The following is a 22,306-nucleotide window of genomic DNA, read 5'->3' as shown; positions in this document are numbered from 1 at the left end:
AACTTTAAGGTGTATGAAGTCTCATAGTTAACTCTTGCAGTGGAACGATAGAGACTCCATTTCACTTAGGTTGATTTAATTTAGACCGGAGGCAGACCTAAGTCAAGGTAATCCTCCTTTGAAACACTTTGGTATTGCTCCTAGATAGATCATAATACAAAAAATCAATCAGAGCACAGGGAGCCATCTCATTATCTTTCCGTAAAGAAAAACTATGGTGGACTAACTGATCTTTAAATCAGTTTATGAAAGAGCCCAATGCAAAAAAATGCATGTTGGGTCTTTGAAACAGTTCAAATCATTTCGATAATAATCCGTTTGATCTGTTTTACCGAGAAGGTCTACGGTTCGAATCCGTATAGCCCTAATATGCCCTTTTTTAGATTTTAGGATCTCTATCCTATGTTTTCTTTAGTTTAGTATAGTTTTCATTTTCTCATTAGTATTTGTTTATAGACTGGATAGGCGCCTGCGACATAGAATAGAGATAAAAGCATTACCAAAGGCTCATTCATCGAAAATCAAAATCATACAGACAGGAAAAGAAAAACGAATTTCTATCAAATCAATAGAAGAAAGGATCCTTTCCCTGATTTGAATCCCGTCCTCCTTCAAATAGGATATCTCTAGACTTCCCTATAATAACTGCAATGATTTTATCCATTTTGCGAATTCCTACTTTGTTTTAAGTATATTTATTACTTTGTTTATAGATACATTATGTAAATTGATCAACTTTAAATAGAAAAAATAAAGTAAAGAGTAAATAAGAAAACAGAATATTCTGTCTCATAGTTCTGAAATAGAGTTCTTTATTTTTATTTTATAGTATTACTTCTCATTAATTATACTGCATAGATTAGTCCTACTATCTTAATTAGGTTCTAATTTAGTAGTATTCTCATTTTTATTTAATAGTCTCTTATTATTTTATTATTAAATATTAAATAAAGGATAGAGCTATTCTTTTTTCTAGAGATTCTAGAGAAAGCGAGACAAAGTGAAACGAGAAAGTTTTCTTTATATAAGAATTAGATCTACATACACCATATCTAAATAGAATGGAAATCCAAAAGAAAGGGAGTTGGGATTCCATTGGATGAATCTTTAAAGAAGATGCAGCACAGAGGAAACAAAGGCTAAACTTAAACTAAGCGCTTTTGTTTGAACAAAAAAGATTCTTGTTTCACCGAGGAAAAGAGAGAAGTTCTGGATAAATTGACAATGCTGAATTGAATTGACTAATTTAAGTTCCGCCTATTCCACATTAATGGGAGTACATTATGTTTCTGCTTCACGAATATGATATTTTTTGGACATTTCTAATAATAGCAAGCCTTATTCCTATTTTGGCATTTTCGATTTCAGGACTTTTAGCCCCGGTTAGTGAAGGACCAGAGAAGCTTTCTAGTTATGAATCGGGTATAGAACCCATGGGAGGGGCTTGGGTACAATTCCGAATACGCTATTATATGTTTGCGCTCGTTTTTGTTGTTTTTGATGTGGAAACCGTCTTTCTATACCCTTGGGCAATGAGTTTCGACGTATTGGGTGTATCCGTTTTTATCGAAGCTTTGATTTTCGTGCTTATCTTAGTTGTTGGTTTAGTTTATGCATGGCGAAAAGGAGCCTTGGAATGGTCTTAACTGAATATTTAGACAAAAAAAAAGAAGGAAAAGATTCTATTGAGACAGTTATGAATTTGATTGAGTTTCCCTTACTTGACCAAACAAGTTCCAATTCTGTTATTTCAACTACACCAAATGATCTTTCGAATTGGTCAAGACTCTCCAGTTTATGGCCCCTTCTATACGGTACCAGTTGTTGTTTCATTGAATTTGCTTCATTAATAGGCTCACGATTCGACTTTGATCGTTATGGATTGGTACCAAGATCAAGTCCTAGGCAAGCAGACCTAATTTTAACAGCCGGTACGGTAACAATGAAAATGGCTCCCTCTTTAGTGAGATTATACGAGCAAATGCCTGAACCAAAATACGTCATTGCTATGGGAGCCTGTACTATTACAGGGGGAATGTTCAGTACGGATTCCTATAGTACTGTTCGGGGAGTTGATAAGTTAATTCCTGTGGATGTCTACTTGCCGGGCTGCCCACCTAAACCGGAGGCAGTTATAGATGCCCTAACAAAACTTCGTAAGAAGATATCGCGAGAAATAGTTGAGGATCAAACTCTATCTCAAAATAAAAATAGATGTTTTACTACCAGTCACAAGCTTTATGTTAGGCGCAGTACTCATACAGGAACTTATGAGCAAGAATTGCTCTATCAATCACCATCTACATTAGATATATCTTCTGAAACTTTTTTCAAATCCAAAAGTTCAGTACCTTCCTACAAATTAGTGAATTAGGAGAGGGGCTCTTTTGTGTAGAAAAATAAAAAGCAGGGCAATCTTTCAAACTTGCATCCGAAATGTGAAATATTTATACAAAGAGGGAGAGATGAAGACAATGCAGCAGGGTTGGTTATCTAATTGGCTAGTCAAACATGAGGTGGTTCATAGATCTTTGGGCTTTGATCACCGAGGAATAGAGACTTTACAAATAAAAGCAGGGGATTGGGATTCCATTGCTGTCATTTTATATGTATATGGTTACAATTATTTACGCTCCCAATGTGCTTATGATGTAGCACCCGGTGGATCTTTAGCTAGCGTGTATCATCTTACGAGAATACAATATGGTATAGATAATCCAGAAGAAGTCTGCATAAAAGTCTTTGCCCAAAAGGATAATCCTAGAATTCCGTCTGTCTTCTGGATTTGGAGAAGTGCCGATTTTCAAGAACGCGAATCTTATGATATGGTGGGAATCTCTTATGATAATCATCCGCGCCTTAAACGTATCCTAATGCCTGAAAGTTGGATAGGCTGGCCCTTACGTAAGGATTATATAACCCCCAATTTTTATGAAATACAAGATGCTCATTGAATGATAAGAAATTCATGCTCACTTATACAACACAACTCCAGATTTTATTCAAGTCAAGGAATATTTTTAGGTTCTTTTCCTAGATGAAACGGAATACCTATTTATAATTAATTCCTAATTATACAAAAGCATTCCAGATAGACTGAGCAAAAAAAGGGTTTCATTTGGATTCCCCTATTTTGAAAATCGCATATTAATTTCCTTCATATGAACAGAAAAATAGGATGACTCAAAGAAGTTCTCTACCAGGAACTTTGTACCGCGCACATTACTTAGCACAACTAGGAAAATAAGATAAGATAAAGATAAGCAAGACTAAAAAAATATTCGTCGGAATAGCGGAATACAAAATTAAGAAACGCAAAAAAATAAAGGGGAATCTCACCCCCTTCTTTATCATAAAGAAAAGATATATTTTAAAACTTCTTTAAAAAGAAAAAGAAGTGCCTCTATATTTATATTATAGATTTATCCACTTAGATGAATAAATATTATTAATGAATATGTATCACAATCCATCTCGAGGTATTTGGATCAATACCTATTCGGTGGATCTTTTTTTTTTTTTTCTCTGCCAGGAACCAGATTTGAACTGGTGACACGAGGATTTTCAGTCCTCTGCTCTACCAACTGAGCTATCCTGACCTTTTCTTGTGCATCATCCTAGTAGAGTATTTGTATCTATGTCAATTAAAAGGACTAAAAATTAATTAAAGTATTTCAAATTTTAAATTTGAAAATGGGGGGGGTAGTCCTATGCATTGTGCATGGTTTACTTAAATAAAACTTAAAAATAGAGTGAATAACCAAGATTTCTTGCCGATACTCTAATAAAAAAGAAATCTATTCAATGAATAGGATAAGATCCATTGAGTTCTCTTCGCATTCCTTTGTGAAAGAGTAGAATGAGAAAGCTAATGAATCTTAAACCCATTGCATTGATAAAAAGAAAAAAAAGTGCATTGATAAAAAGAAAAAAAAAAAGAGGATAAATAATAATAATATAGTATAGTTAGGGAATAAAAGAGGATTTGGGGATAGAGGGACTTGAACCCTCACAACTTATAAAGTCGACGGATTTTCCTTTTACTAGAAATTTCATTGTTGTCAGTATTGACATGTAGAATGGGACTCTCTCTTTGTCCTCGTCCGATTAATCCACTTTTTTAAAGATCTCGAAAACTTTGAATTTTAATTGAAGAATTTGATTATTCAATATTCGATTGGAGTGGATTCACAATAATGAAAAAAAAAAATTATGATATGAGTTTTTTATTTCATAATCATTATCATTTCTAATTTCATTTTTAAAAAAGATAAAGAACCTATATTATAATTAGAATATAATATGAGTTCTGTGATTAATCGTTTGCTATGTCAGTATCTATACGTGTTTATTAAATGTATAAGGTATAAAACCCCTCTTTCTCTAATTTAGAACTAGAAGGAATTCCACTAACAACACAACGTAATTAACTCGATTCGTTAGAACAGCTTCCATTGAGTCTCTGCACCTATCCTTTTCCTTTGTATTCTAGTTCGAGAACCCCTTGTTTTCTCAAAACACGGATTTGGCTCAGGATTGCCCTTTTTTAATTCCAGGGTTTCTCTGAATTTGGAAGTTACCACTTAGCAGGTTTCCATACCAAGGCTCAATACAATCAAGTCCGTAGCGTCTACCGATTTCGCCATATCCCCATTTCCCTCTTCTTTGAGACCAGGATTCCTTGTGTAATTTCATCCATCTCTTAGTTTTTTTTTTGAATCATTGAGTTCATCACTCAACGTAGTCTAGCAGTTCAGTTCGACTCTATTTGAGAGACCTCGCTTGCTTATTGCAATTCAGAATTGAATTGATTCTATCCTTGATGTATTTGCAATTCAATCCGAATCAATATATCCAAAAGTTTTTATCTCCCCCACCTCCCGTCTTACTTTTTTATAGTATTCAAAATTATACTATAACGCTTGATATTTATTCTTTTTTTCTAATCAGAATTAGCAATTTTATTTACTCTGACTCTATGTTCCCCTTAGTGAAATATTAATCCTCAAATTATTAACAAATAATAAAGTCTATAATGATCGAATGAAAATACCAATAAATTCTATAATTTTATTTTTTAATATCCTATAGTTAAGCATATCAAGCTAACTTTATCTTTAAGAAGTTTTAGTATTTTTTTATTTTTATAAGTATAACTTCAAATTTAGAACTAGTTAATAGCTAAGATTAATAACTAATATCTGAGATTTTACGGATTTCCTATACTATACCTATTTCTATTTGTTACACTATTTCCGTTATGTAAGCCCACTTAGCTCAGAGGTTAGAGCATCGCATTTGTAATGCGAGGGTCATCGGTTCAAATCCGATAGTCGGCTTTTTTTTCTCTATCGATGTTCTACGAACAAGAATCTCTTTTTTTCCGAATTAAATGGAGAATCCAGGATCTTTTATGTTTTTTACCTTACAATTTTGCTAGATACAAAACAATAAAATAAATAATATATATACAAAAAAAAAAGATTTTGATGAAATTCCATTTTTTGGGGTACTTTAGTTGATTTTACTCTGTTTATCCTGTAGTTTAATTCAGTTTTAATTTCGATGTATTCTGTAATGTAAATACAATGAAATTAATTGTGTAAAATGAAATTTCAATAAAATAAAAAAAGGAGTCTTCATGTCCCGTTATCGAGGACCTCGTTTAAAAAAAATACGCCGTCTGGGAGCTTTACCAGGACTCACTAGAAAAACACCTAAATCCGGAAGTAATCTTAAAAAAAAATTCAATTCTGGGAAAAAGGAGCAATATCGTATTCGTCTTCAAGAAAAACAGAAATTGCGTTTTCATTATGGTCTGACAGAACGACAATTACTTAGATATGTACATATCGCTGGAAAAGCAAAAAGGTCAACAGGCCAGGTTTTACTACAATTACTTGAAATGCGTTTGGATAATATCCTTTTTCGATTGGGTATGGCTTCAACCATTCCTGGGGCCCGCCAATTAGTCAACCATAGACATATTTTAGTTAATGGTCGTATAGTCAATATACCAAGTTTTCGTTGCAAACCCCGAGATATTATTACTACGAAAGATAACCAAAGATCAAAAGGTCTGGTTCAAAATTATATTGCTTCATCGGACCCGGGGAAATTGCCAAAGCATTTGGCGATTGACACGTTGGAATATAAAGGACTAGTAAATAAAATCCTAGATAGGAAGTGGGTCGGTCTCAAAATAAATGAGTTGTTAGTTGTAGAATATTACTCTCGTCAGACTTGAACTTAACGAAAAAAGGAAAGGTTCATAGAATTTTCTTCCCCTTCCCCTTTCCCCGAACTAAATCGCCCTAAGACCATTACCATTAATTTGTATTTTCCCATCAACTAGCTAAAATTGATTAACCCTAGGATTAGGATCCTTTTTTCTTTTTTCCTCTATGTGTATTTTACATACCACAGTAATTTGCTATAGAGAATTTCTAATTTCTATTAAATCAAAATAAGATAATATAAGATATTATATTATTGCTGGAAAAAATTGTTATTTGATTTGATACATTGTGATCCTTAACGTTGATGAATTAAGAAAAACGGAAAGAGAGGGATTCGAACCCTCGGTAAACAAAAGTCTACATAGCAGTTCCAATGCTACGCCTTGAACCGCTCGGCCATCTCTCCTACATAACTTATTATGGAAAATAAACTGAGTGAATAGCGAGTTTTCTTATTCCTGCAGTACAGGTACAACCGCAACCACTCGGGGGTTCCATAGTTCTATTGGAAAAATTCCTTTTGATCTAAGTGGAAGGATACAGGATTTTTTACTAGAAATTGCGCTCGCTATAAAATAAAAGTTTTAATTTGGGTTTTCCCGCAACTAAAGAAAAAGAAAATGGAAGAATTCTTCTTATTGCATAATAAAATAAAGAAACCTTAGAATTCCGTTTGCATAAGATACGCTACACCATACTATCGAAATCAAAAATAGGGTATGAGACAATTAATAACTTTGAAAACACGAAATAGTTGATAACATAAGTTGTTGTTCAGAAATAGGAAAGTGGAATGAAATCCAGTCTTAGTCAAATATTTCATATCTCTTCGTGTCCAAGCAGAAGGAAAAGGATACAATTTGAGCTGAGCGGAAAATCCATATCTCTCTTATCCATTTAAAGCATATGGATTTAGAGTAGAGCATATGGATCAATCTATTTATAATTATAAGAATCGAATGTGTTTGTTTTTATGTTATTTTGTGAAGGAATGAAAACAATTCTATATAGAATGGGTTGGGAATTATGCCTAGATCCCGTGGAAATGGAAATTTCATTGATAAGACCTCCTCAATTGTAGCCAATATTTTATTGCGAATAATTCCGACAACCTCAGGAGAAAAAAAGGCATTTACTTATTATAGAGATGGTGCGATTTGACTCTTTTTTTTGCTTTTTTTTAGCCCTACCTATACCTCAGTCTTACGAAAAAGAGAGGGGGGTTGGCATAGAGAGAACCAAATTTGTAAAGCAAACAAACCCACGCTTCGGGAAGGTGAGGCGAACTAACAATTCCTTCCGTCGTGTATCCTCGATTGATGCGGCTTCAGATACTTCAATTGTAGATTTGAGTATTGAGCGAAAGGTTACACCTACAGGATATGGTATGGTATGGATTACAGGCCAATCCTACTCTATTAGTATCCGTAGGCAGCATAGGGGAGAAAAGCACTACACCTAGAAATAGGAATCAACAAGAGAAAAACTTTGTTAGAAATTACCCCTTTCCTGATCGGTATCAGGGCTGGGAAGAATGGTTGGGATAACAAACAACCATCAGGTTTGTACTTTGGATACCCCTATAACCATCAAAGATCGTTGAAGTAGCTAATTCCTCTAAATAGGAGGCGTTGAGAACAAAGAAATTATTGGAGCTATCGTTTTCCTCTAGCATTAATAGAATTCATTGGTGTTAAGAAAAACCTCTTGTGGGAAGGTTGGCTAGAGATTTCTTGGAAAAATACCAGCCCCTTTCGGTTCATAATGAGACGGGACTAATTCTATTTTGATTCTATAGATTATTTCGCTTAGTACTATTATGTACAGAAGGGAGGAGCCGTATGAGATGAAAACCTCATGTACGGTTTTGGAACGGAGATTTTTTGAATAGAATGAACGACCGTAACGGATGTTGGCTCAATCCGAAGGAAATTATGCGGAAGCTTTGCAAAATTATTATGAAGCTACGCGACTAGAAATCGATCCCTATGATCGAAGTTATATACTCTATAACATAGGCCTTATACACACAAGCAATGGAGAGCATACAAAGGCTTTGGAATATTATTTCCGGGCACTAGAACGAAACCCCTTCTTACCGCAAGCTTTTAATAATATGGCCGTGATCTGTCATTACGTGCGACTATCTCCACTATAGAAAGAAAAAAAAAAAAGAGAGGATCAAATTTTCTAGTAAATACTAGAAAAAAAGGGCTTTCTACATAGGGATCGTAAAAACAACGATTTTTCCCTATCAGCTGTAGGAAGGAAGGACACTTCACGAGAATCAAAAAACGAAGAAAGTATGGCCTATACTACTACTCTATGGATAAAGTTTCTCAAATTGATAGAGAAAGCACCGTAAAGATCAATTAGTGAGCGACTGGGTCGATACAACTAAAAAAAACTGCTTACTTATCCCATGATATGGGGCAAAATTTAGGAATCCGCTTATGTAATAGAGCCGATCCACTAAGGGATTAAGCAGCGGTGTAGTATCAGATCCCAAAGATAGTAAGTTCTTTTTTCTTTCTTATGGAAAAAAGTCTTTTTCAAGGATTCTATAGAGATTTCATATATGAAACCGGGATAGTTACCTCTCAGAAAATTTGAACGAAGGCTCTATATCTATCTATGCTTCATTCTTCTGAAGGTGGGAAAAAAGATCAAACTGATTATTGATAAAAATTAGGGTTTGAAACTTAGGTAATTAATTTCTTCTGCTTAACCCAAGAACAAATTGGATCGATTTTTGATAAATCGAATTCAGTTAAGATAGGGGAAATTCAGATAGCAATTTCTGAGCCGTATGAGGTAGGAAACTCTCAAGTACGGTTCTAAGGGAAGGAACTTCCTATTCCGACCGAGGAGAACAGGCCATTCTACAGGGTGATTCGGAAATTGCGGAAGCTTGGTTTGATCAAGCTGCTGAATATTGGAAACAAGCTATAGCGCTTACTCCGGGAAATTATATTGAAGCACAGAACTGGTTGAAGATTACGAAGCGCTTTGAATTTGAATAAGACCATGCTCCTTCTTTTTCATAAAATGGGTGGTTTGGTTGTTGATCCATTAATCAAATAAATTAGGTCGTAAGATCGAATCAAGAATTTCATTATATCCATTTCTTATACCTTCTATTTTATATGATATTTCATAAGAATAAACCATAGGGATAGGGTCTAGAATAGAAGTAATAAAGTGAATAAAAAGAGGGGGCAATCTAAATATTGCTAATATATTAGGACCATCTTATTAATAATTCTAATGAGTTATCTTGGAATTTAGAATCAAATAAAAAACCCTATATTATGCTCAAGGAAAGTAGATATAGATAGGAGCTTATGCCCTCAAAAAAAATACACTAGTTTCTTAAATTAAAAATAAAAAAGATTTTTTTCTTACGTCGAGAAATATTTGTTTTTCAAGATAAACAATGTCCGTTAGGCACCTAATCTTTATGTCATAATAGACCCGAACACTTGCCTCGGATTGACTTCAATATATAATTGCTCCAGTGAATAACTAAAAAAAAATATAGAAGGATGGTAGATAGTAAAGAAAAGAACTAATCACAATATCTATCTTTCAAAATCTATCTTTCAAAATCTATCTTTCAAAATATATATCTTTCAAAGATTCACTAAAAAGACAGTTGGCGGGTCTCTTTGTATGTCTTGTCCGGAAAGAGGAGGACTTAATGATTATTCGTTCGCCGGAACCAGAAGTAAAAATTGTTGTGGATAGGGATCCTGTAAAAACATCTTTTGAGGAATGGGCCAGACCCGGCCATTTCTCAAGAACACTAGCTAAGGGCCCTGATACTACCACTTGGATCTGGAACCTACATGCTGATGCTCACGATTTCGATAGTCATACTGGTGATTTGGAGGAGATTTCTCGAAAAGTCTTTAGTGCTCATTTCGGGCAACTTTCCATTATCTTTCTTTGGTTGAGTGGCATGTACTTTCATGGCGCCCGTTTTTCCAATTATGAAGCATGGCTAAGTGATCCTACTCACATTGGACCCAGTGCTCAGGTAGTTTGGCCTATAGTAGGGCAAGAAATATTGAATGGTGATGTAGGCGGGGGTTTCCGAGGAATCCAAATAACCTCTGGTTTTTTTCAGCTTTGGCGAGCATCTGGAATAACTAGTGAATTACAACTCTATTGTACTGCAATTGGTGCATTGATTTTTGCAGCGTTAATGCTTTTTGCTGGTTGGTTCCATTATCACAAAGCCGCTCCCAAATTGGCCTGGTTCCAAGATGTAGAATCCATGTTGAATCACCACTTAGCGGGATTATTAGGACTTGGGTCTCTTTCTTGGGCGGGGCACCAAATTCATGTATCTTTACCAATTAACCAATTTCTTGACGCTGGGGTGGATCCTAAAGAGATACCACTTCCTCATGAATTTATCTTGAATCGGGACCTTTTGGCTCAACTTTATCCTAGTTTTGCCGAAGGAGCAACCCCTTTTTTCACTTTAAATTGGTCCAAATACGCAGAATTTCTGACTTTTCGCGGAGGACTAGATCCAGTAACCGGTGGTCTCTGGCTGACCGATATTGCGCACCATCATTTAGCTATTGCTATTCTTTTCCTAATCGCAGGTCATATGTATAGGACCAATTGGGGTATTGGCCATGGACTTAAAGATATTTTGGAGGCTCACAAGGGCCCATTTACAGGACAAGGCCATAAGGGTCTTTATGAAATCTTAACAACGTCATGGCATGCTCAATTATCTCTTAACCTAGCTATGCTAGGCTCTACAACCATTGTTGTAGCTCATCATATGTATTCTATGCCTCCCTATCCATACCTAGCTACTGACTATGGTACACAACTTTCCTTGTTCACACACCACATGTGGATTGGCGGATTTCTAATAGTCGGTGCTGCTGCACATGCAGCAATTTTTATGGTAAGAGACTATGATCCAACTACTCGATACAACGATCTATTAGATCGCGTCCTTAGACACCGCGATGCAATCATATCCCACCTTAACTGGGTATGTATATTTCTAGGTTTTCACAGTTTTGGCTTGTACATTCATAATGATACCATGAGTGCTTTAGGCCGTCCACAAGATATGTTTTCGGATACTGCCATACAATTACAACCTATCTTTGCTCAATGGGTACAAAATATCCATGCTACTGCGCCTGGCGTAACAGCTCCTGGTGCAACAACAAGTACTAGCTTAACGTGGGGAGGCGGCGAGTTAGTAGCAGTAGGTGGCAAAGTGGCTTTGTTACCTATTCCATTAGGAACCGCAGATTTTTTAGTCCATCACATTCATGCATTTACCATACATGTGACTGTATTAATACTTTTGAAAGGTGTTTTATTTGCTCGGAGTTCCCGTTTGATACCCGATAAAGCAAATCTAGGTTTTCGCTTTCCTTGCGATGGGCCTGGCCGAGGGGGAACATGTCAAGTATCCGCCTGGGATCATGTTTTCTTAGGTTTATTCTGGATGTACAATGCAATTTCGGTAGTCATTTTCCATTTCAGTTGGAAAATGCAGTCGGATGTTTGGGGTACTATAAGTGATCAAGGGGTGGTAACTCATATTACAGGGGGAAACTTTGCACAGAGTTCCATTACGATTAATGGGTGGCTTCGAGATTTCTTGTGGGCACAGGCATCGCAAGTCATTCAGTCTTATGGTTCTTCATTATCTGCATATGGTCTTTTTTTCTTAGGTGCTCATTTTGTCTGGGCCTTCAGTTTAATGTTTTTATTCAGCGGCCGTGGTTATTGGCAAGAACTCATTGAATCTATCGTTTGGGCTCATAACAAATTAAAAGTTGCTCCTGCTACTCAGCCTAGAGCCTTGAGCATTATACAAGGACGCGCTGTAGGAGTAACCCATTACCTTCTGGGTGGAATTGCCACGACATGGGCATTCTTCTTAGCGAGAATTATTGCAGTAGGATAGTGGCTAGGAGGATTTGAAAGGCATTATGGAATTAAGATTTCCCAGGTTTAGCCAAGGCTTAGCTCAGGACCCCACTACTCGTCGTATTTGGTTTGGTATTGCTACCGCACATGATTTCGAAAGTCATGATGATATTACTGAAGAACGTCTTTATCAGAACATTTTTGCTTCTCACTTTGGGCAATTAGCAATAATCTTTCTATGGACGTCCGGAAATCTGTTTCATGTAGCTTGGCAAGGAAATTTTGAATCATGGATACAGGATCCTTTACACGTAAGACCTATTGCTCATGCGATTTGGGATCCTCATTTTGGTCAACCCGCTGTGGAAGCCTTTACTCGAGGAGGTGCTGCTGGTCCAGTGAATATTGCTTATTCTGGAGTTTATCAGTGGTGGTATACAATAGGATTACGCACCAATGAGGATCTTTATACTGGAGCTCTTTTTCTATTATTTCTTTCTACGCTGTCCTTAATAGCGGGTTGGTTACATCTACAACCCAAATGGAAACCAAGCCTTTCGTGGTTCAAAAACGCGGAATCTCGTCTCAATCATCATTTGTCAGGACTTTTCGGGGTAAGTTCTTTGGCTTGGACAGGACATTTAGTTCATGTTGCTATTCCCGCATCCAGGGGGGAGTACGTTCGATGGAATAATTTCTTAGATGTATTACCCTATCCCCAGGGGTTGGGACCCCTTTTGACGGGTCAATGGAATCTTTATGCCCAAAACCCTGATTCGAGTAATCATTTATTTGGTACCGCTCAAGGAGCGGGAACTGCCATTCTAACTCTTCTTGGGGGATTCCATCCACAAACACAAAGTTTGTGGCTGACCGATATGGCTCACCATCATTTAGCTATTGCATTTATTTTTCTCATTGCCGGTCACATGTATCGAACTAACTTCGGAATTGGGCACAGTATTAAAGATCTTTTAGAAGCGCATACTCCTCCGGGGGGTCGATTAGGGCGTGGGCATAAGGGCCTTTATGACACAATCAACAATTCGATTCATTTTCAGTTAGGTCTTGCTCTAGCTTCTTTAGGGGTTATTACTTCCTTAGTAGCTCAACATATGTACTCTTTACCTCCTTATGCATTCATAGCACAAGACTTTACTACTCAAGCTGCTTTATATACTCATCACCAATATATTGCAGGGTTCATCATGACAGGGGCTTTTGCTCATGGAGCTATTTTTTTCATTAGGGATTACAATCCGGAACAGAATGAGGATAATGTATTGGCAAGAATGTTAGACCATAAAGAAGCTATCATATCTCATTTAAGTTGGGCTAGCCTCTTTCTAGGATTCCATACCTTGGGCCTTTATGTTCATAACGACGTCATGCTTGCTTTTGGTACTCCAGAAAAGCAAATCTTGATCGAACCTATATTTGCCCAATGGATACAATCTGCTCATGGCAAGACGACATATGGGTTCGATATACTCTTATCTTCAACGAATGGCCCCGCTTTCAATGCGGGTCGAAGCCTATGGTTGCCCGGATGGTTGAATGCTGTTAATGAGAATAGTAATTCGCTTTTCTTAACAATAGGACCTGGGGATTTCTTGGTTCATCATGCTATTGCTCTAGGTTTGCATACAACTACATTGATTTTAGTAAAGGGCGCTTTAGATGCACGCGGTTCCAAATTAATGCCAGATAAAAAGGATTTTGGATATAGTTTTCCTTGTGACGGCCCAGGGCGCGGCGGTACTTGTGATATTTCTGCTTGGGACGCATTTTATTTGGCAGTTTTCTGGATGTTAAATACCATTGGGTGGGTTACTTTTTATTGGCATTGGAAACATATCACATTATGGCAGGGCAACGTTTCACAATTTAATGAATCCTCCACTTATTTGATGGGATGGTTAAGAGATTACCTATGGTTAAACTCTTCACAACTTATCAATGGATATAATCCTTTTGGGATGAATAGTTTATCGGTATGGGCGTGGATGTTCTTATTTGGACATCTTGTTTGGGCTACTGGATTTATGTTCTTAATTTCCTGGCGGGGGTATTGGCAGGAATTAATTGAGACTTTAGCATGGGCTCATGAACGCACACCTTTAGCTAATTTAATTCGCTGGAGAGATAAGCCCGTGGCTCTTTCCATTGTGCAAGCAAGATTGGTTGGATTAGCTCACTTTTCCGTGGGTTATATATTCACTTATGCAGCTTTCTTGATTGCCTCAACATCAGGCAAGTTTGGTTAATTTAGTTTGTTTTTTTGTACTGTATCAGCACCTAGTTCATTACTCTTGATAGAGAGGGAGGATCTGCCTTTTTAGATTTCTTTTTCTATTTATTTTTCCATCTAGGATTAGAACCGTATACTTGGTAATAATAGCAACGACACATTATGGCAAAAAAAAGTTTGATTCAGAGGGAGAAGAAGCGGCAGAAATTAGAACAGAAATATCATTTGATTCGTCAATCTTTAAAAAAAAAGATAAGAAGCAAAGTTTCTCCCTTGAGTTTGAGTGAAAAAACGAAAATGCGAGAAAAATTGCAATCCCTACCGCGTAATAGTGCACCTACACGCCTTCATCGACGTTGTTTTTTGACCGGAAGACCTAGAGCTAACTATCGACATTTTGGGCTATCCGGACACGTACTTCGAGAAATGGTTTATGAATGTTTGTTACCGGGTGCAACAAGATCCAGTTGGTAAGGATAAAATACCCTTTCGTATTTGTATGGATTTCTGGAATTGATAATCATAGAGGAGCCCTCTTTACCATTCTGTATAAATGGACTATTCTATTTGTATAGATATTGGTAGAGGGGCGTATCCAACCCTCTTTTATCCACTAGTTACCCCTCTTTAGTTTAAGAGTATAGAGCAGTTTGGTAGCTCATAAGGCTCATAACCTTGGGGTTGCGGGTTCGATTCCCACTACCGCCTCCATACTCCTTCTTTATGATATATGCATGATATAATATATACATCATGCATTTGTATCTGGATTTTTTGATTTCCTAAAAGAGTTTTGGTCTAACAGTTTTTTCTCGGAAGAAGCAAAAAAATAAAAGAAAGAATAAAATATGAAAGAAAAGCGTCCATTGTCTAATGGATAGGACAGAGGTCTTCTAAACCTTTGGTATAGGTTCAAATCCTATTGGACGCAATCTTATTTCTATCTATTCTTTAAATAACTATACTAAACTAAAAACAAAGAAAACTTTTTTGCATGATTCAAATGAAAAAGCTTTCTCAACGATTCCTATTCTACTAACAAGAGTAGACATGCAAAATTTATTTGTTACTGAAGAGAAAACCGTTCCAGCTGTTCCTGAATAGCTTCCTTCAAAAGGATTTCCGCTTGCTCGGTGAATGTCTTGCTAGAAGATATAATTTCTTGGAATTGAGGTTTAGTATCTTTTAGATGTTTACGTAACTCATCCAGAAATTTATTTACCTGTTCAATTTCTAACGAATCAAGATATCCTCTTGTTCCGGTATAAATAGTAGCTATCTGCTCTTCCACTGGGAGAGGATTTGCCTGGGATTGTTTAAGCAATTCCCTTAATCGTCGACCCCTTGCCAATTGATTCTGACTTGTTTTATCGAGAGCAGAGGCGAATTGTGCAAAGGCTTGTAACTCTGCGAATTGCGCTAGTTCCAATTTTGATTTGCCAGCTACTTGTTTCATGGCTTTAATTTGAGCCGCGGATCCTACTCTGGAAACAGAAATACCCACATTAATAGCGGGTCGAATTCCGGCATTGAATAGATCCGCAGATAAGAATATTTGTCCATCTGTAATGGAGATTACATTAGTAGGAATATAGGCGGAAACGTCTCCAGATTGAGTCTCAACTATTGGTAAAGCGGTCATACTTCCTTCGCCTAAAAGAGAATTTAATTTAGCGGCTCTTTCTAAAAGGCGTGAATGCAAATAAAAAACATCCCCTGGATAAGCCTCACGTCCGGGAGGTCTTCTTAATAGAAGGGACATTTGGCGATAAGCTTGTGCCTGTTTGGAGAGATCATCATAAATTATTAAAGTATGCCGTTCGCGGTACATAAAATACTCAGCCAGGGCTGCTCCCGTATAAGGAGCGAGGTATTGTAATGTAGCAGGTGAATCCGCCATTTCAGCTACTACAATAGTGTATTCCATGGCCCCCTCCTCATGGAAAGTAGTTACTACTTGAGCTACGGAGGATGCTCTTTGACCGATAGCTACATAAACACATATTACACCTTGCCCTTTTTGATTGAGAATTGTATCTGTGGCTACTGCTGTTTTGCCAGTCTGTCTGTCCCCAATAATTAACTCTCGCTGACCGCGCCCTATAGGGATCATCGAATCGATAGCAATAAGCCCTGTTTGAAGAGGTTCGTATACGGAACGCCTGGAAATTATACTTGGAGCAGGAGATTCAATTAAGCGAGATTCGGAAGCTATAATTTCGCCTTTCCCATCAATAGGTTTAGCCAGAGCATTTACAACACGACCCAAGTAAGCCTCACTCACGGGTATCTGAGCAATTCTTCCTGTTGCTTTTACAAAACTTCCCTCTTGTATCATCAACCCATCGCCCATTAATACAATCCCAACATTTTTGGATTCCAAATTCAGAGCAATACCCCTAGTACCTTCTGCAAATTCGACTAATTCACCTGACATTATTTCACCAAGACCTATAATACGAGCAATCCCATCCCCCACTTGAACTACGCGACCTATATTCTCAATCCCTACTTTCCTATTATATTGTTCAATACGTTCGCGGAGAATTTTATGAATTTCGTCGACTCGAAGGGTTGCCATTAGTGTTTCTTGACTCTTTTTTCGGAAGCAAGGGGAAAAATAATGCCTAAATTCTAAACGAAAGTAGAAGTTCAAGGCCTAATTAATTTAATTATTTCTTCCATTCCAGGGACCCGAGAATGCCAATATTAGCACGAATCGTACGGAAATGTAACTCGGTATTCAAACAACTATTCAGAGTTCCTAGAGCTCCTTGTACGGCCTGTTGGAAAACCCGCTGTCGGACCTGATTCATTGCCCTTTGTTTTTCAAAATAAAGGGTTTCGTTTTTAGACTTTTCCAATTGTTCCAAACTAATAGAAGTAGCATTAATCAAATTTGCTTTTTCTCGTTCTATCTCAGAGTATCCATTCATTCGATACTCATCCGCTTCTAGTTCGACTTTCTGTAATCGAATCCGAGCTTTTTCGAGTTGCTCAATGGTCCCTCTACGCAATTCTTCTGAATTTCGAATAGTACTCAAGATCCTCTGTTTTCGATTATCTAATAAATCTTTTAATGAAAGTAGATTATTTTGTAAGTTTACAACTTTTATGATCTCTTCCCGAACCAAACATGAATCTTTCGATTCATTTGGCTCTCACGCTCCTTTTTTTTTTTCTATAGCTATTTCCATATCTTTTTTTTAAGTAATGAGCCTATCCTCTATCTTCTTTTTTATGTTTATATTTCAATATACCGAAACCTATATAAGACTAGATAAATATTAAGAGGACTCTTCCGCCTAGATAAAAATATATCATGGTCAGCAAAGTTGTTTCTTTATTTTTATTTGCCCTCTAGTTAATAATTTCAATTTCATTAAGAAAAACTAACTAAATAAATGGAAAATGAAAATTAATAGAATTCTTTTTTATTTTTTTTTTCTTCAAATCCAAAAAATTTCTCTTTTTTATACATAGGTCGTCGATTCGGCATTGGTTAAAAAAGGGCAGGGTGCCCCCTTTTTTTTCTAGTAAATAGTTCAAACCATTTTATCGATATGAGTGTTCTATATCAGATAAATTTTACATTAGCTATTTCCCGTTTAAATTGGTACTAATACTAATATAGTTGTAGAAAGAGTACCTCTTTTTGCCTGGACTTCAAGCAGTTTAGCTTTAACCGTGTTAATGGTCTCACATTCTTGGTTTATAGAGAATCAAAGTTGATTTACCAATGAGTCGCGAAATGCTATGGTTCTTCCATATGATTTCTGAATTTATTCAGAAGTAATTCGTCGAGATCGTGCACCCTTTTCTTATTTATCCGAAAAATACTAAAAAATATTATAAAGTGCAGCCGGATAGATCCAATCTATTCTTGAAATAGACAACTCGCACACACTCCCTTTCCAAAAAAAATCAAAACACCAACCACTACAGTTAGATTTATTAGATTTGTTGCTAAAATATCGGTATTAAGCCCGAAACTGCCAGCGGATGGCCAGTGAGCTAAAAAAACGAAAGAATGGGTTACATTTTTCATATGCTCTCCTCTTATAGATAGGACGAACAAAGAACAAAGTTTTTCGATCACTTACTTCGCTCGCCCTTTTTTGATCGGTTTTTTTAATGCAAATAGATTCAATCTAGTAATTTCTTTTAGATTAAGTCTTACGTCTTGTTTGACCGGTGAAAGACTTCCTTTGTTGAAATGTTCTGTTCCCAAAATTCCTAAAATAAAAGGAAAAAACTTTCCACTTTCCTAAACTAAGGACGGGAAATAAGAAGGTGAGCATATCTTCTAAATTAATAATACTCAACTCAGCCCTTCCTAGAATGGGGTATTATCTGTCCCGATAAATAGATAATTCCAGGAGTAATAAATAGGAGTAAATTAAATAAAGTATTGATATAATTGGAATTGTGGAAGCAAATACCAATTTACTAAAAAAAGAAAAAAGTATCTAATCGAAATCGAAAGAATTTTTTTTTTAAGATTAAACAAAAGGGTTCGCAAATAAAAGCGCTAGTGCCACAACTAGTCCATAAATTGTTAAAGCTTCCATAAAAGCTAGACTAAGCAATAAAGTACCTCGTATTTTACCTTCTGCTTCTGGCTGTCTCGCAATACCTTCTACAGCTTGTCCTGCAGCAGTACCTTGACCAACTCCAGGTCCAATAGAAGCAAGCCCTACGGCCAATCCAGCAGCAATAACAGAAGCAGCAGCAATTAGTGGATTCATGGTGAGTAGTTCCTCGTGTCAAAAAAAAGAAATGGTTAAGGATACAATCAACCAATAAATTCTTACTTCTAAGCTCTATTGGGGAGAAGTAAAGTAACTAAAAAGTACAAATTGAAATCAAATTGAAATGATAATGTGAATTGTCCGAACTACATAGAAGGGAATTCCATATCCATATATCGGATTAGATAATGAATCTAACCTAGGAATATATAATATAATATCCTATATATATACATTTGTTTCTTCTATTTTGTTTGCATATTTTCTCATTTTCTATTGAATCGGATTCTAAAATCATTGCTTAAAGTGGAAACCTGCATAAAAGAGGACTCCACTTATAGACATTAAGGATATTATAGTATAGATCTAGCCTGACTCCACCCTCCTTAATGCATATATACTTTGAAAATTCCATAATATAGTCTATTCTATTCTCTCTCCTACAACTCTAGGCTATATATTCATACGCATTTCTAACTATTTTTTTGCAACCAAGCAGATTATCTGGAACCATGCATGAATTGAGCTAAGCTGCAAAAAAAAAAAATACTATTTCCAAAAAGAGTCAATTCAATGATGACCCTCCATGGATTCACCTATATAGGCTGCGGCTAATGTTGCAAAAATAAGAGCTTGAATACCGCTTGTAAATAATCCAAGAAACATGACCGGTATAGGGATTACTAAGGGGACTAAAGAAACAAGAACAACAACGACTAATTCATCCGCCAATATATTCCCGAAAAGTCGAAAGCTAAGCGATAATGGTTTTGTGAAATCTTCTAGGATGTTAATTGGTAAAAGGATTGGAGTTGGTTTAATATATTTCTCGAAATAGCTCAATCCTTTTTTGCTAAGACCAGCATAAAAATATGCCGCTGACGTGAGTAAAGCTAAAGCAACAGTAGTATTTATATCATTCGTGGGCGCTGCTAATTCCCCATGGGGTAACTCTATAATTTTCCAAGGTAAAAGAGCACCCGACCAATTCGAAACAAAAATAAAAAGGAACATAGTTCCAATAAAGGGAACCCAGGGACCATATTCTTCTCCAATCTGAGTTTTGCTCAAGTCTCGAATAAACTCAAGGACATATTCAAAAAAATTCTGACCGTCGGTCGGGATGGTTTGTGGATTCCGAACAGCTATGACAACTGAACCTAGCAAGATAGTAATTACGACCCAAGAAGTGATGAGTACTTGGGCATGAATTTGGAAACCTCCTATTTGCCAATAGAAGTGTTGGCCTACTTCTACACCCGATATATCGTATAACCCCTTGAGTGTTTTAATGGAACAAGGTATAATATTCATATTGTCCTCTGATAAAAATTGAACTTCAAAAAAGGAATTCTTTTGATTCAACCATCTCTTTCTCAACTCAGCAACTTGAAGTATTAATCTTATATTTAGGATACCAAGAAAGCACATCAGATCATAATATATATCAATACCCTCTAATATATATCAATATTCCCCTTCTTTTTTCTATGCAAAAAAAATTCTATGCAAAAAAAAAGATATAGTAAAGTAAGTGATTCCATAAATTTACGCAGTTGCCCAAGAATTCACTATATATTCTTAATCAACGATTTCTTATATAGAGAGAACGGCCCTCACAAATTGAAAATACTAATTTGTTAAGAATCAATCGAATTGAAGTCATAGTGTCATCGTTGGCTGGAATCGATATATTCGCGAGATCCGGGTCACAATTTGTATCGACTAAAGAAATAGTAGGAATCCCCAAAATGGCACATTCCCGAAGAGCTATATACTCTTTTTGCTGATCAAGGACGATCACAATGTCTGGCAATCTCGTCATATATTTGATCCCGCCGAGATACCTTTGCAAAGTAGATAATTTTCTCTTCAAGATTGCCACATCTCTTTTTGGGAGATGGTGGAATTTTCCCATTTTTTCTTCTGCTCTTAAGTCTCTAAATTGAGAAAGTCTAGTTTTCGTAATCGACCAATTCGTTAACATACCACTGAACCACTTTTTATTAACATAATGACAACGAGCCCTTATTGCAGCTGATGCTACTAAATCTGTTGCTCTTTTTTTGGTACCAACAATTAAGAAACTTTTTCCCTGACTTGCTGCATCAAAAACTAAATCACAAGCTTCTGATAAAAAACGAGCCGTTCTAGCGAGATTTATAATATGAGTACCTTTACGCTTTGCCGAAATGTAAGGGGCCATTTTAGGATTCCATTTCTTAATACCATGACCAAAATGAACTCCTGCTTCTATCATCTCTTTCAAATTAATGTTCCAATATCTTCTTGTCATTTTTTCCACACTTCCTTTTTTTTAATCCTACCATTCCATTACGGAATTTAGTTCTTTTTGAAGATTAAGAAAGATCCGAAATAGCTTGAAATAAATAATAATTGTTCCGAGAGAACCTTGTACTAAGATAAGAGTTGGCCATTGATACATGGTATAAACATAACCACCTTAATGAATTAACTGACTTGTTTTACTTATTAAAATAAAAATCTTAAAAATCTAAAATTTGACCTGTTAGTGTTCTAAGTTCAAAAGTCTAGTAAAGTAAAAAATATTTTTATGGGGGTTCTTATGTCTCATAAAAATTGTTTGTTACGTCAGAATCTGAAGAAACTAATTCTGTATGGAGAAACAAAAAATCTCTCATTTCCGACGCGAATAGATTTTTTTTTTTTATTTCGAAATAAAGGTTCTTGTCTTGTGGGGAACGATGCACAAATTTTTGGAATCCGGTACCAACAGGTATAATCCCCCCCAGAACTACGTTTTCTTTCAAGCCTTTCAACCAATCAATGCGACCTCGTAGGGCAGCTTTTGCTAAAACTCGAGCAGTTTCTTGAAAACTTGCTTCAGATATGAAACTTTGGGTATTCAGGGAAGCCCTTGTTATTCCCAATAAGATTGCCCGATAATAGATCGATTCATCCAAAGCTCGTCCTGCTCGTTCCGCTCGCAATAGTCCGATTAATTCCCCAGGCGAAAAAACATTAGACATTCCATCTTCGGAAACCCGCACTTTTGATGTTACTTGGCGTATAATAATCTCTATATGTCTATTATGGATCTGTACCCCTTGGGATCGATAAACCTTTTGGATTTTATTAACCAAAGAGATACGACTTTGGGCTATGGT

At 36.3% G+C, this 22,306-nt stretch overlaps 4 non-coding genes across 4 annotated transcripts; 2 read left to right on the top strand and 2 right to left on the bottom strand.

Annotated features, from left to right (window-relative positions):
- Positions 1 to 3,526: 3,526 nt before the first annotated feature.
- Positions 3,527 to 3,599, bottom strand: TRNAF-GAA (transfer RNA phenylalanine (anticodon GAA)). The gene has a single exon. It is a non-coding gene; the product is annotated as a tRNA-Phe (tRNA).
- A 1,667-nt stretch (positions 3,600 to 5,266) lies between these two features.
- TRNAT-UGU (transfer RNA threonine (anticodon UGU)) lies at positions 5,267 to 5,339 on the top strand. Its single transcript has one exon. It is a non-coding gene; the product is annotated as a tRNA-Thr (tRNA).
- A 1,219-nt stretch (positions 5,340 to 6,558) lies between these two features.
- Positions 6,559 to 6,645, bottom strand: TRNAS-GGA (transfer RNA serine (anticodon GGA)). The gene has a single exon. It is a non-coding gene; the product is annotated as a tRNA-Ser (tRNA).
- An 8,620-nt stretch (positions 6,646 to 15,265) lies between these two features.
- Positions 15,266 to 15,337, top strand: TRNAR-UCU (transfer RNA arginine (anticodon UCU)). The gene has a single exon. It is a non-coding gene; the product is annotated as a tRNA-Arg (tRNA).
- The last annotated feature ends 6,969 nt before the right edge of the window (positions 15,338 to 22,306 follow it).

Source organism: Triticum urartu, unplaced genomic scaffold, assembly GCF_056163025.1.
Source record: "Triticum urartu cultivar PI428250 unplaced genomic scaffold, HENAU_Tu73 scaffold2, whole genome shotgun sequence".
NCBI classification, from domain to species: Eukaryota; Viridiplantae; Streptophyta; class Magnoliopsida; order Poales; family Poaceae; genus Triticum; species Triticum urartu.
Note: the sequence above shows the minus strand (reverse complement) of the source record. Positions and strands in the feature narration are given on the sequence as shown.